A 15,000-nucleotide genomic window follows, 5' to 3' on the forward strand; every position below is an offset into this window, starting at 1 on the left:
CACACACACACTCACACACACACACACACAAACGCATAGCTAAATTACTTGCGTCAGCTCCAGGGTCAGTCTGTCTGGTTGGCCATGCATGTAATAAAACAACAGGAGTCATCGATCATGATTTGAGATCATTTTCTGAGCTGATAATGTTGAAATATTAAGCCATGCTCTGCGGCAGCGCTTCTAAACAAGCTCCGCTTGGCCTCGGCCATATGAGGCGGCTCATTCAATTGGATATCTCAGCATATGGATATGTTCAGATTCATATGGTTATTATGTGCATGGAGGGGTGGGCTTGGGGGTGATGCATGGCGTGTGAGAGAGTGAGGGATGAGGGAGAGAGAAGGAGGGAGAGAGAAATAGAGAGAGAGAGGGAGAGAGGGGTGGAGGAAAGAGTGGGAATAAGAGGGTGGAGAATTGGCATGCTCCTCACATCCCAGACCATGGATGTCCTTCTGCTTTAAGCTGTAAATCCCTCTGTCTCCCCATTATTGCTCAAAGAAAGAGAGAGAGAGAGGGAGAGAGAGAGAGTAGGTGAGAGGGAGGGATGGAGAGAGAGAGGGAGAGAGAGAAAGATAGATTGTATGTCTGTGTGTGCTGTGTGTGTGTGTGTGTGTGTGTGTGTGTGTGTGTGTGTGGCTAAGGCTGAATGAGGGTTGGGTCTACCTTCCATCTGCTCAGTGAAGCCCAGGACCCAGAAGAGAGAGGGGTTTTGTGTGTGTGTGTGTGTGTGTGTGTGTGTGTGTGTGTAAGGAAGGGGGGGGGGGGTGGTGGTTACTTAACAATAGCCATTAGCAGTACTGACATGCTGACATGACCCTTAACCCCCTGACCTGTGCTCTGGCCAGATCTGGGCCATGTGTGTCTGTGTGTGTGTGTGTGTGTGTGTGTGTGTGTGTGTGTGTGTGTGTGTGTGTGTGTGTGTAGTGTGTATAGTGTAGTAGACTATAGTGTGTGATTGTGAGTATAGTATGTGAGTGTGTGTGTATGTGTGTGTGTGTGTGTGTGTGTGTGTGTGTGTGAGAGAGAGAGAGAGATTATATGGCATTTTACAAGAGTTCTTCTGTAGAGCACTTCATCAAAGTAAAACCCACTGGTTTGGTGTTGTAAAGTTGAATTACTTGTACAAACATTTGACATATTATACAAAAAAGAACATTGAAAGGAAGGTTTTTTTCACATTAGTAATGAAAAAGTTTCAACCTATCTTGTGGTTTTAGCAAATGTCTGTATAAGTAGAACTAGAAGTAGTCTGGGCCACATGCTAGCGACAGAGGGTCGGATGTACAGAGAAAGCGCTAATACCGAGTTTTTCTATGCGCAGAAAGCAAACGCTGTACTTTGCCATGTTGCAGGGAATTTATTAAGCAGTCACTTCATTAGTGACTTACTAATACTTAGAAATAGCCTAGTCTAGCAGATTGGAAAGTGTATGTCGTGAATGTGAAAATACGATATTAGAAAGGCAAACAAAGGTTAAGGTTGCTTTTGACATACAGTAGTACAATGAAGAAAACCGATGCTCTGAATACTGATTCAGCTGTCTCTGAAAGTTTATCTAATTGACGCATTTAACCGCGATTTGGATTACACCTGCTTTTAACAGGTGCAAGTTTTTCACCGCAAAACAGACGTGCGCTGTTTTCATGCATATGGCGGAATACCTAATCAATCGCTATTTGCACTTCTCCTCCCCTGTGTTTGTGCGATACTCCCACCTGACCCTCCTATGAATGCATATGCAGTCTGCGCTTTTTCCTCAGTGCGGCCTGTTTGTACATACCTCGCAATGTTTTTACACGCACGTTGCAATTCAAATAGGCCTGAAGTGGGCGCATAAACGTTGGAACATCTGGCCCTGAGACTCTAGTCAGTTGTGAAAGAGATGAGATATTCTGTCACATGTGGAGTTATCAAAACACAGCAAGCCAGGAAGTGTGTGCCTCTAAGCATCATCCCGGTGCGATTAAACTATCACGTACTGTAACAACATAATCTGGTATTCATATTGAAGACCCAGCTCTTTAGAGAACATCTACTCTCATAGCAACACTTACAACAAGTCTTACTGATCCTAGCACTCACCAGCCGTTTTAAACTGACAAGTAACTGTTAAAAACAGCACTCACCGATGCACTTATTCTTACTGTACTCTAATGTTTTTTTTAACTGTCCTAAAATTGTGAGAATTGTTCTAAAACCTACTGTTTACCATGTTGTTAGTCGCTTTGGTTAAAAAAAGCGTCAGCCAAATGTAATGTAATGTAATGTAATGTAATATTGATAACTTCTGACCCTTAAAATGATCTTGTTCTTCTCTACACATTGACCCAATCTACAAAAGTGATCTGAAATACTATGAATATACACTTCAGATCCCACAGGTCCCACAGCCCAGCAAGTGACTGAAGAGAATAGCCGAGAGGAGAGTAGCCCAGGTTTGTTTTTGACCTTCTGTGTGTGTGTGTGTGTGTGTGTGTGTGTGTTTGTGTGTTTGTGTGTGTGTGTGTGTGTGTGTGTGTGTGTGTTTGCGTGTGTATGTCTGCGTGCATCATGGTGTGTGTGTGTGTGTGTGTGTGTGTGTGTGTGTGTGTGTGTTTGTTTGTGGTCTCAGACGATTTCTGGTCTCAGGCGTTGTCTGGTGACAGGCCGCCTTGTCACTGTCATATTTGTTTACGTGGCCAGGAGGAATTTATGAGTTGCCAATCTCAACCCATTTAAAAACCTGAAGTTAACCAAAAGAGCGGATTACAATTTCAGCCCTTATAAAATTACAGAATTTAATCCTCGCCAAAATAATACACGTCAAATACAAAAACGTATATTGCATATGTTACAAAGAGTGTCATTTCAGTAATGGATTGCTGCACCATATTAATACTGTTTACTTACATGAAAGTCACCTAAGTAATATTTAAATACTGAACATACATTTCTTATTGCACATGAATAAGTAATATGTTACATGTAATATGGTACATTTGTTATACTTAAGAGTGTATCTGTACAATATCTCTATAAGTTTGTATAATACCATGTTATAAAAGGTTAACCAACACCGCCTAATATTTCAGTGATTAGGCATTTCATTCTCAATTTTTAAAGAATCTTCTTATTTCCCACATTTTATGTTTTTTCCATGAACTGCTCAAAATGTACACAGGCACTCTCATTCTCTCTCTCCCTCTCTCTTTCTCTTTCTCTCCTTTTCTGACTGACACTGACTGAGAGAGTTATAAATAGAGAGAATTTCCTGTCTCCCAGTTCCACTCTGTCTCTCGGCATCTATCATTCTTCCTGCTCTTCCTGCCTCCCCATCAGCTGAGGGGGCCATTCCCTTCCTCAGAACATTCTATCTGTTTGTGAACACCGAATGGTGCAACCATGGTGCAAAGACTCCTATAGGGGAACCAAAAAAACATGTGAAGCATGCCACCCAGATGCATGAACTAGAGCTTGCACTGTTCTGGCTCTGGGTCACAATACTAAGGCACACTGAAAGAAAAAGTTCACTTTGACCTACATATGCAGATGAACACCATCTGAATGTATAGTGAAACCTAAATATCCGCCTCCACGGGCCCTCGGAGTCCCCTATCACCTGCACGTCTCTGAGCTGCCATGCTAAAGGTGAGCACATGCACAGTCCGCATACGAGGGCGGTCCACACTGCAAGCCTTCGGTGATGGCTACATGGCATGCTATGAGCTAGGATTGATTTTCAACCTAGATAATAAATACTCAGCAAGTACCCAGTCCCTTTTTGATAAAATAAATATCCAAACCACGCACATGATACCTACACACACATACACCAGAGAAAAAGAGAGAGAGAGAGAGAGAGAGAGAGAGAGAGAGAGAGAGAGAGAGAGAGAGAGAGAGAGAGAGAGAGAGAGAGAGAGAGAGAGAGAGATTAAATTATTCAGTGCCAGGTTTTCTTCCCAAAATGCATGCTGGAAAGTGTCTTTGAAGGTCTAAATTGGAAGCAGGCCACCTGAGCAGGTTCATCTATGCTGCAGCCGCTGGTGTCAGAGAGGATCAGCGTTAGCAGTGCTGCTAAGGGCTTCTGACAGGTGCAGAGTGAACCGCCAGCTTTTTATCAAGCCCACACTCTCACAGCACACACACACGCACACACACACATACATACAAACACACACAGGGAGTGTCAGGGACAGAAGACGACCCAAGAGCGCAAGTTCAAATTCAGAGTCTTTTTATTGAAGGGTTCAGGGGAAGAGGAGGAGAGAAACGTGAGGTCTTGGAGGTTCGGTTCCAGGGGTGCTAGGAGTGCCAGGGGTGTCAGGGGTTCCAGGGGTTCTCGGGGCTCTGGGGTTTTCCAAGTCTCTGGGGGGTTCCAGTCCAAGGTGCTGAGTGTGTGTGTGTGTGTGTGTGTCCCCAGTGATCGGCGCCTCGGGCTGAGGGGGTGACGTCACGGGGCTGGCTTCGTCTGGTGGTCGGAGGCCTGGGGAATCACACACACAACAGCAAGGTGAACAGCAGGCAGTAGTACAGACCAGGGCTAGGCACTAAAGCGTGGTGAGAGACAGAAGGCAGATTCGAGTTACGGGGGGGCTGAAGATGGAGAGTAATCGAGAAGATCCGAAGGCGGGTCGGGATAACCGGGGCAGTAGAACAGGGAGGCAGTCAAGAAAAGGATCCGAATCACAGGTAGGAGTCAGAGAGTAGACAGGCAGGCAGGTTACTGGTCCAGGTTTGAAGAGCGATCTGACAGGGCTTGGCTGAAAAACAGGGCTTTTATACTGGGGATGGTTAGTGGAGAAATGCAGTGCAGCTGGCAGAGTAATTAGAGCAGAGTGGGGCAAGGTGAGGATGGTGAGTGGGAAATAACAGCTGGCCAGGTAACAAGAGCAGAGCAGGGCGGAGCCAGGTGGAGCTCGTTAGGCAGAGTAGAGAGAGAGTGAGCAGAGTGGCAGAGAATTGAATCAATTCAGTCAGTTGTTACCAGGGAGAGAGAATGCTCATGACAGGGAGAGCAGGGCAACTTACAGGAGAGAGGGAATTAAAATGCTCATCCACATACACACACGCACTCAGAGGAGAGCAAAAATAAAATGCCAAGACTAGACTCTATACTGTGCATAAGGGTAGATATACGTTTTTACACACACACACACACACACACACACACACACACACACTCACTCGTATCTGTAAGCAAACACAAGAGATTTACTTTATCTCTGGTAAACACATTTGTGAGATGATGTTAATGATTCACACTCTCTTGTTTAAAATGCAGTTGGTGAAATGGGCAGGGGGGGCATTCTGAACTTGCTGACGGGGCGTGCTGACACACATGTAAGCACATATACACACAACTGCTTATCTAATAAAATCTAAGTGTTAATTAAAGTGTCATTAATTTTATATCAAGATCAAAACATCTGGTTGGTATTGTTTTCAATATAAAGAGACTTACCTAGCGCTGTCTTGTAAAATCAGAGTTTTACTTATTTAAGACATAAGACATTTCATTTGTCTTGATAAGACTCCTTAAAATAAGTCAAAGTCTTATTAAATTAAGTCTAAATGATCTTGAGTGTGAGCACTAGGTAACCAACACTTTTATAACACATTTAATAACACTTTTTAGATTTTCCTTTTTGCAGTGCATAGTCACACACACACACACACACACTTCTGGATGGTGGCACAGCATTGTAGTTTGATCATTAACATTGTCATTCACTCTCTTTCAAACTCTAAAGTCACTTTTATTACTTAACATCCCATTCCCTTTCACCTCCCTCTCCATCATTCCCTCCTCCACTGAAATCACACACACACACACACACACACACACACACACACACACACACACACACACACACACACACACACACACACACACACACACACACACACACACACACCGACGCGCACACACACACACACACGCACACACACACACACACACGCACACGCACATGCACACATACACATACACACATTCCCTCCTCCACTGAAATCCTGACTCAGACCTACACTGTGTTCACTAGTTCGCCCGTCGGCATGATTGCTATACTGAGTGTATAAGCTAAGCGCGTGTTTGGCATGATTGCTATACTGAGTGTATAAGCTTTGCCGCGGTGGTTGGCATGGTAGCTATACTGAGTGTATAAGCTTGCCGCCGTGTTTGGCATGATTGCTATACTGAGTGTATAAGCTAAGCGCGTGTTTGGCATGGTAGCTATACTGAGTGTATAAGCTAAGCGCTTGTTTGGCATGATTGCTATACTGAGTGTATAAGCTAAGCGCGTGTTTGGCATGATTGCTATACTGAGTGTATAAGCTAAGCGCGTGTTTGGCATGATTGCTATACTGAGTGTATAAGCTAAGCGCGTGTTTGGCATGGTAGCTATACTGAGTGTATAAGCTAAGCGCGTGGTTGGCATGGTAGCTGGCCGTGGTCATGGAATGCCTGAAGCGGAGACCGCGATAGAGCGATGGCCGCTTGCACCCCAAAAGAGCAGAAAGGAAGGCCACTGCCGAAACATTTGCGCTTGCTTAGCAAGTCATAGATCCACTAGATGGAGTGGATGTACAGTAGGACTGATAGGCATCTGTGGACCAACGGCTCAGTATTTGATTGCTGCTCTGATAGGCCAATGCATGCAGCTGTAGTAGCAGCTCCTATCCTGAATGCACAGAGTAGCGGCCTGCGGGAACTGGATTTGAAAAGGATATAAATTAGAGTCTGGAACCTGTGACGAGTGATGGGTACCCTTCATCTGAGATGAAGAGAGCGGGCTAGTAGGCGATGCTTGAGCTGACCGATATGAGATGTAGTGTGATGGGTATGAAAGCTGAGGATCTGAGGCAGAGTTGGATATGAAAAGTAGTGTCCTTTTCGGAACTGATCGGTTTTAGTCTGATTGGTAGTAAACGTATTGTGTCCTGGTCTAACTCTCAAGATCTGCCATCGGGAATGAAATGAGACGAGGGGCATGTAGACTCACTACATCTCAGCAGCCCAAAGGAGGCCGGTAAACATGATGGAGGGTGAATCAGAGTGCTGTGACATGAACCCCTGGCGGCAGTATAGCAAAGGCAAGCGGCAAGTACACAAGGGTGGATCTTCGTTGCGCTTGCTCAGCGGCAGACATTCGTGTATTGCATAACCGTGGGAACGATGGGTGTCAGGGTTCAGCAGAGCTGCTGCCGCGAGGGTCTCGGGGTTCAGCCGGCGACGCATGGTCTTCTGCAGTCATTAGATGGGTCCTGAACCTTGGCCGAACTGTTCCTAAAGGTCCTATGGGCTCAGCGGAGCTGCTCCTGCATGGGTCCTGGGGCTCGGTGGAGCCGTCGTTACCTGGGTCCTGGGGCTCGGTGGAGCCGTCGTTGCCTGGGTCCTAGGGCTCGGTGGAGCTGTTGCTGCATGGGGCTTTGGGCTCGGCAGAGCAGTCATTGCACGGATCTTGGGCTGCTGTATGGGTCGTGGAGCTCGGTGTATTTGCTGCATGGTTCTGGGGCTCAGCGAAGCCATCGTTTCATGGGTCTTGGGGCTCGGCGTAGCTGCTGTTGCATGGTTCTCGGGGCTTGGTGGAGCCGACGTTGCATGGGTCCTGGAGCTCAGCGTAGCTGTTGCTGCATGGTTCTCGGGGCTTGGTGGAGCCAACATTGCATGGGTCCTGGATCTCGGCTTAGTTGTTGCTGCATGGCTCTTGGGGCTGAGCAAAGCAGTCGTTACATGGGTTTTGGGGCTCAGCGTAGCTGCTGTTGCATGGGTCCTGGAGCTCAACGTAGTTGTTGCTGCGTTGTTCTTGGGGCTTCAGCGAAGCAATCGTTGCATGGTCTTGGGGCTCATCGTAGTTGTTGCTGCATGGTTCTTGGGACTGAGCGAAGCCGTCGTGGCATGGGTCTTGGGGCTCAGTGAAGCCATCGTTGTTGGGTCCTGCTGCATGGTTCTTGGTTCTGGGCGAAGCCGTGCGTGGGTCTTGGGGGGTCTTGTTGGCATGGCTGAGGCCAGTGAAGCCATCGTTGCATGGGTCCTGGAGCTCGACGTAGCTTTTGCTGCATGGGTCTTGGGGCTCAGTGGAGCCATTGTAGCAGGGTTGCAGGAGCTCAGCGGAGCAGTTGCTGCGTGGTTCTTGGAGCTCAGCGAAGCAGTCATTGCAAGAGTCTTGGGGCTCAGAGTAGTTGTTGCTGCATGGTTCATGAGGCTCAGCGAAGCTGTCGTTGCATGGGTCCTGTAGCTCTGTGTAGCTTTGCTGCATGGGTCTTGGGGCTCAGCGGAGCCGTTGTAGCAGGGTAACAGGAGCTCAGCGGAGCAGTTGCTGTGTGGGTCTCCCTGAAGCTGTTGTTGCATCGGGTCCAAGCTCATCCCGTACTATCTGTGGCAGCCTTAAATAATCCAACCTGGGCTGAAAGAATACTTTTAGAATACCATTACCTGATAAAACATGACATATTCAGCATGATACGACATAATACATGATAGGCAGATAAGGCATGATAAGGCATGAATGGTGAGTATCCAGATGGAATGAAATGGCTGTGGCTAATGAATAGCTGGGTAGACGGAACGGGATGTTAAAGCTGGAACATGCAGCGTGAGGAGCTGGTCGAAGGGCCTTTGCTGTGGCTAGTGAATAGCTGGGGAGCCAGAATGGGACGTCGTGATCCGAAGCACTCACGGAGTGCTGATAACCCGCTGCGGCGGGCTGGTCTAGCGCGGAGCCGGGGAAGTGATGGGTAGGGGGTAGCGACGCGGTCCCTACCGGAGCCGGCTGAGACCAGGTGCTTGCTAACTCGTAAAGAAAATAGGGAGCTAGCGAGGTGAGATTGAACGGACGCCTCTTCATGAGTCGTGGCGTGCTGTACAGACGTGACTCCTGGAATGGTTAAACGATTGTATGCGATGTGATAATAGCAAACAATTTTAATAAGCTGTCAATGGGGGGGGGTGGTGGTGGCGATCACTCCCTCCTGTCGGTGTTGGCATGGAATGAAACAATAAACCGGTGTTCAAGGAGTGTCATTAATATATTCTGGCTGTAGACTGGGGTTTGAGGGCCTGCTGAGAGCGAACTTAGCGCAACTGCCCACAAAGCACTACTTGCTGGCGAAGTGCTAATTTTAAAACAAACGAATAACCAGTCATTGTAAGCAAACATGACTTTAGTTTATTTACAAGTGAACTAGCTTGTTGCTATACCCCGTAGGAGCTACATGAAACGTCGACCATCGACACAGGACGAGTTGACCAATTGACACGAATTACAAATGTGTACTATCGCTTTAATAATTGCTGACGTCTGCGACACAGCGCCATCGTTTAAACAGCCTGCGGAACAAGCCAATGGAAATACGGGCACTTAAGGTTGAGGCTTATCAGTTCGTTATAAGTAGCTTAAATATCCAACAACGCTAGTATCAGTTTATGAGAAGTCACTGGACAACTACAGGAAGTGAATGAACAAGACCTGTTCATTTCCGATGCCAACACGGATTACGGATTGAGTGATCTTCGGAAGATAGGCCTCCGCTGGATAGTGGATAGCCTACAAACTTCAGACGCTTGGCGTGGCGAGCCATGTTAGAATTTAGAGCATTTTGAGTTACCTGGATAATCTTGCGACGTGAAAACGCGAACTTGGAGCAGCCTGATGTTATAAATGCGGTTATACCAAGCAAATTGATAGCAGCACTGTAATTGTATCTTTCGACTGTCATCTCATTCTGGCCTACTAACAAGCAAAGTAAGTTAGCCACAACGTTCTAAACGCGATGGTTTTCTAATGGAAAATATACCTGAAAGATAACCTGTCCATGATGCAAACACCGGGCTTGGACATTTCTGCTTGCTAAATAGGTTTTTTTCTGCTGTTGATTTGGTCACAGTCCTTGGTGGCCCTGTCAGTGCTTTGTAAAGTGTTGCATTACTGTAAGACCACAAAAGTCTCAAAAAGCATCTGAGCTAACGTTCATTCCCAAACACCCACTAGGCTACTTCAATACTCTATTTTCAAAATTAACGCACCCGTGATGATCTACATCTAAACCAAATATTTTAGAGCGCACTTTGAGAGATGTATCCAAGGCAGGGCTGTACACATAATCGCAATATTATTTGTTGCACGTGCTACAAAAATCATTCTGTGCAATGGATGATTTACCAATGTTACACCGGTCCGATACAGTTTTGCCTATGGCTATACATGCGTGAGACTTGAGACGCCTGTTTATTTGTTTTAAGTGTGTGCAGGGTGTGAGAGGGGAATCGATGTGCTTTGATTCCAGCTTGGTAGTTGTGTGTGAAGTATCCAAACAATGACACCTTCATTATGGCTGCTTTAGCCACAGACTTTCAGCTACTGTGCAGTGGGTCCCATTTAGAAGTGGCTACTTCATTCGGGCTTTCCGTGATTCACGGAGCTGCATGAATTTTATTACAACTTTTCGCCACTATGTGGGAGCTCAAGTCCGCTGATACTGTAAGGCAGGGGTCTCCAACCTTTTTGGGAATGAGGGCTACCTGAAGACACAAATCATATGGAGGGCTACTCAACAGAAACAAACAGACCCTCACCCCTTTTTTGCGAGGGTAGTCCTCCTAAATAATAGGCCTATGTGATTTTTACTTTTAAATTATCAATATTGTGTAGGCCTATAAGTATATATTAAGCAACTGTATCTTTATCTGATTCTTCGATACTTTAAAATCAATATGCAACACTACCAACAATTTTGTTCAGTTTGTTCATTTCAAAGTTTGCATTTAACGAAAAAAAAACAAACAATCTTTTTGTGCAATTAATAATTTGGGTTACAATTTGTACCCATTATACCCACCCACCATTATGAATTCAGGGGTTGTTTAAGTTCTGATTTCAGTGGACAATTCGGTTTTAACATTTCAATAGTACATTACATTACATTACATTACATTACATTTGGCTGACGCTTTTTAACCAAAGCGACTAACAACATGGTAAACAGTAAGTTTTAGAACAATTCTCACAATTTAGGAGAGTTTAAAAAAACATTAGAGTACAGTAAGAATAAGTGCGTCGGTGAGTGCTGTTTTTAACAGTTACTTGTCAGTTTAAAACGGCTGGTGAGTGCTAGGATCAGTAAGACTTGTTGTAAGTGTTGCTATGAGAGTAGATGTTCTCTAAAGAGCTGGGTCTTCAGGAGTTTTTTGAAAGTGGAAAAGGATGTCCCTGCCCTTGTAGGAACTGGCAGTGTGTTCCACCAACGAGGAACAACAGATGAGAAAAGTTTGGATTGGCTTGAAGCGTGCGGTGGTAGAGCTAGGCGTCGTTAAGATCAGAGGGGCGCAGCGATCTGGAGGTAGTGTGTAAGTCTGTATGAGGGCATTCAAGTAGGTGGGAGCAGAACCCGGAGACTACTTTGTAGGCAAGCGTTAGAGACTTGAATTTGATGCGGGCCGCCATAGGTAGCCAGTGTAGCTGGATGAGCAGCGGGGTAACATGTGCCCTTTTGGGTTGGTTGTAGACCAGCGCCCGCCCGCGTTCTGGATCATCTGAAGTGGTTTCACTGCGCAGGCTGGGAGACCTGTCAGGAGGGGCATTGCAGTAGTCGAGTCGTGAGATGACTATTGCCTGAACCAGAAGTTGGGTAGCATCTTGAGTCAAGTAAGTCCTGATTTTCCATTATGTTGTAGAGTGCAAAACGGCATGACCGGGCGACTGAGGCAACATGATCTGAGAAGTTTAGTTGGTTGTCAAGAACAACTCCTAGATTTCTTGCAGTCCTGGTGGGGTGAAACAGACAGGGAGTCAAATTTGATGTTGATGTTGTGGTGTATGGTAGGTTTAGCTGGGATGACCAGCAGTTCAGTCTTTGAGAGGTTCAGCTGGAGGTGGTGTGCCTTCATCCATGTAGCTATGTCTGAAAGGCAATCCGAGATCCGTGCTGAAACCAGGGGTGCGTCAGGTGGAAAGGACAGATAGAGCTGTGTGTCGTCTGCATAGCAGTGGTATGAGAAGCCGTCTTAAGCGGATAATCTGTCCCAAGGAGGTGGTGTAGATAGCAAAGAGGAGGGGCCCAGCACTGAGCCCTGGGGACCTGTGGTGAGATGGTGAGGTGCGGATAGCTGACCAAGCCATGATACGTTAAACGAAAGGCGTCCTGTGAGGTAGGATTCAAACCAGGAGAGAGCAGAACCGGAGATTCCCATGTCAGCGAAAGTATAGAGAGAAGGATACGGTGATTAACCGTGTCAAAGGCAACCGATAAGTCAAGCAGAATGAGTACTGATGACTGGCGGTCACCCTGCTTCTTTTAAGGCTTCTGTTACAGACAGCAGAGCCGTTTGGGGTAGAGTGGCGCTTTTGAACCCAGACTGATTTGGATCCAGAAGGTTGTTCTGTGAAAGGAAGTCAGAGACCTGTAGTAGTAATGGCCCACACCACCCTAACATACGAAAACTCCTTTTAAAGTTATTGCACACCTGAAATCTCTCCATGATCTGTTCTGAAGAAGTCCAGACAACGACTCTACTTCGTTCGTCAGCTAAGGAAATTCAAAGTTTCTACATCCATCATGAAGGCCTTCTACACTTCAGCGGTTGAGAGTGTTCTAACTGGTAGCACCATCACCTATGGGAACTCCACAGTTAGAGATTGTAGTACTCTGCAGAGAGTAGTGCGCTCAGCTGAACATACTATAAGAACTCAACTCCCTGCTCTACAAGATATCTATTCCAGAAGAGTACTCCTAAGAGCCCAAAAGATTCTGAAGGACTCTTCTCATCCTAACAATGGATTATTCCTACCGCTGAAATCAAGAAGACGCCTATGTAGTCACAAAGCCAGAACTGAGAGACTCAGGAGAGGTTTGCACACATTCACTCTTCAGCACTCTCAAACATTTCCCAACTCTGAACTCACACTATACTGACTCATTCACTCCTCAGCACTCATGACCCCCCCCCCCACACACACACACACCTACAAGACTTAAGTCACTTTTACATCCCTCACCCTATACTATAGACCTTTATTCATTTTCTTATTTCATCACACGTCAAAACACACACACACACACACACACACACACACACAAATATCTGACTTTCTCCAACTTTTGCACATCTCCATAGAACTTTTTATTTATTATTTTTGTTAATGTGTTTCCCCAACACACATATTGCACACTGTCCTCTCCCCACATACACAGCACACTATCCCATCTCCCCTGTCATCCCCCCAACACACACACCAAGACCCCTGGTAGTTGGGTTTATGAGCCGTGGATCTGCCCAAAGGTTTCTTCCTTGGTAAGGGAGTTTTTCCTTGCCCCTGTTGCTCTTTGGGTGCTCCTTGTTGGTGCCCCCCCCCATTCCAATCCTCCCCCACCTTTCTTATGCAGCCCTTGCCACTTAATCTACTAAACCCCTCTTCTACTGCACTTTTTACCCCCCACTTCCAGTAACTATATGCATGTGACAATAAACTTCCTTGTATCCTTGTATCCTTGCATCCTTGTATGATCTGACAAAAAAGGTAATGCGCGGTCCTGCTCAGTCATGCATGCCACAAAATTTTCAGCGCTATTATACGGCAGTAGCCTACGGAGGAGAAAAGGCCTGTGAGCTAAAGCAATTGTTTTTCAGTCCTTGAACAATCATGCAAGAAACGTATTTGACAAACATGGAATGGCTACTTGCCCCTTTACTGTCTATGCGTGCGAGCAGCATGTATACGCTCCGCTTCCGTTGTTTAAAGATTGAATGGGAAACGGATTTGGAGCCAAAAGCTAAAATTTAACGCAGCTACAATTTGTAAGGTATCACCAATATCAATTTAATGTTACGGATGTATGGCTACATACATTCTTAAAATGGTGGTCTAAAAATGACTTAAATATCTATTGAAAACGTGATCTGCAGGCGACCTGTTGGCTATTTTTAGAAGGTGCGCTGGGGGCGCCTCATAGCCGTCCCGCGGGCTACCTGGTGCCCTTGGGCACCGTGTTGGAGACCACTGCTGTAAGGCGTAAGTTGGTTTCCAAAGGAGATTTTATTTGTGTCGCCAGCATAGCCTATTGACAATTTATGTTGTAAATAGGCCTACCTTATAGGCCTACCTGTAGCTTAGGGAAGCTAACAGCTTTCTATTATGATCTAGTTTGTTAACAGTCACGGTTTTGTCATAACTCCCTGATGCATTTTTGCATTTAGAATAGCCAGAGCGTGGATATCTCAATCGGGAAATTAAACAATATCGGGCGCCTACCATGGACTAGGCTGGGTGAACCCAGCCTGATCTGCCGGCGATTTATTTTTTGGTCTGGTGAAAGCCAGACTAGCCATGGACCTCAGTTACACAATGCAAGGGAACATAAATCAGCCTATATTTGCACAAACAATAACGGACAACAGCTCTTCAACTTGGCCCGTTAAAATGTGTATGAGTCTAGCGACGCATTTCATGAAGGCCCATTGGGACATGTCAGTTATTTGCACCACTGGTTAGATGTAAAACTGCATTTCATTTCAGACTACTGGTACTTAATTTGTGCATTGACAATAAAGTATCACATGAACTAAAGATGGCTAAAATCTTATGTAGAAGAAGAAACATTCACAAAAAATCTATCCATCCAAAAATTACTTCTTTTTGATAGCTGTTGAAAACTGCATGGAACTGACAGAGATGTTTTTGTTTATTAACAAACAAACAAACAAACAAATAAATAAATAAATAAATAAATAAATAAATAAATAAATAAATAAATAAATAATAAACATTATGCTGATACCTTCTGCTTTCCCCAAATACAATGTAGCCTACAGGTGTAGTTTGATGAACTGCCCTACTTGTGATTGTTTAGAGATTTTAAAGGTTTTATAACAATGCTACAACTTTTTTGGCTATTCTACAATCTATTCACCTTTGCAGCACCAGTAGGCTACTTTCTGTGCAGCCGCACACACACACACAGGCATGCCAAACAAGCATACACAAAAGTTTCAAGAGTGGGGGATGGAGTAAAAGATGTTTGCAC

Source organism: Alosa alosa, chromosome 8 (genome assembly GCF_017589495.1).
Source record: "Alosa alosa isolate M-15738 ecotype Scorff River chromosome 8, AALO_Geno_1.1, whole genome shotgun sequence".
NCBI classification, from domain to species: domain Eukaryota; kingdom Metazoa; phylum Chordata; class Actinopteri; order Clupeiformes; family Clupeidae; genus Alosa; species Alosa alosa.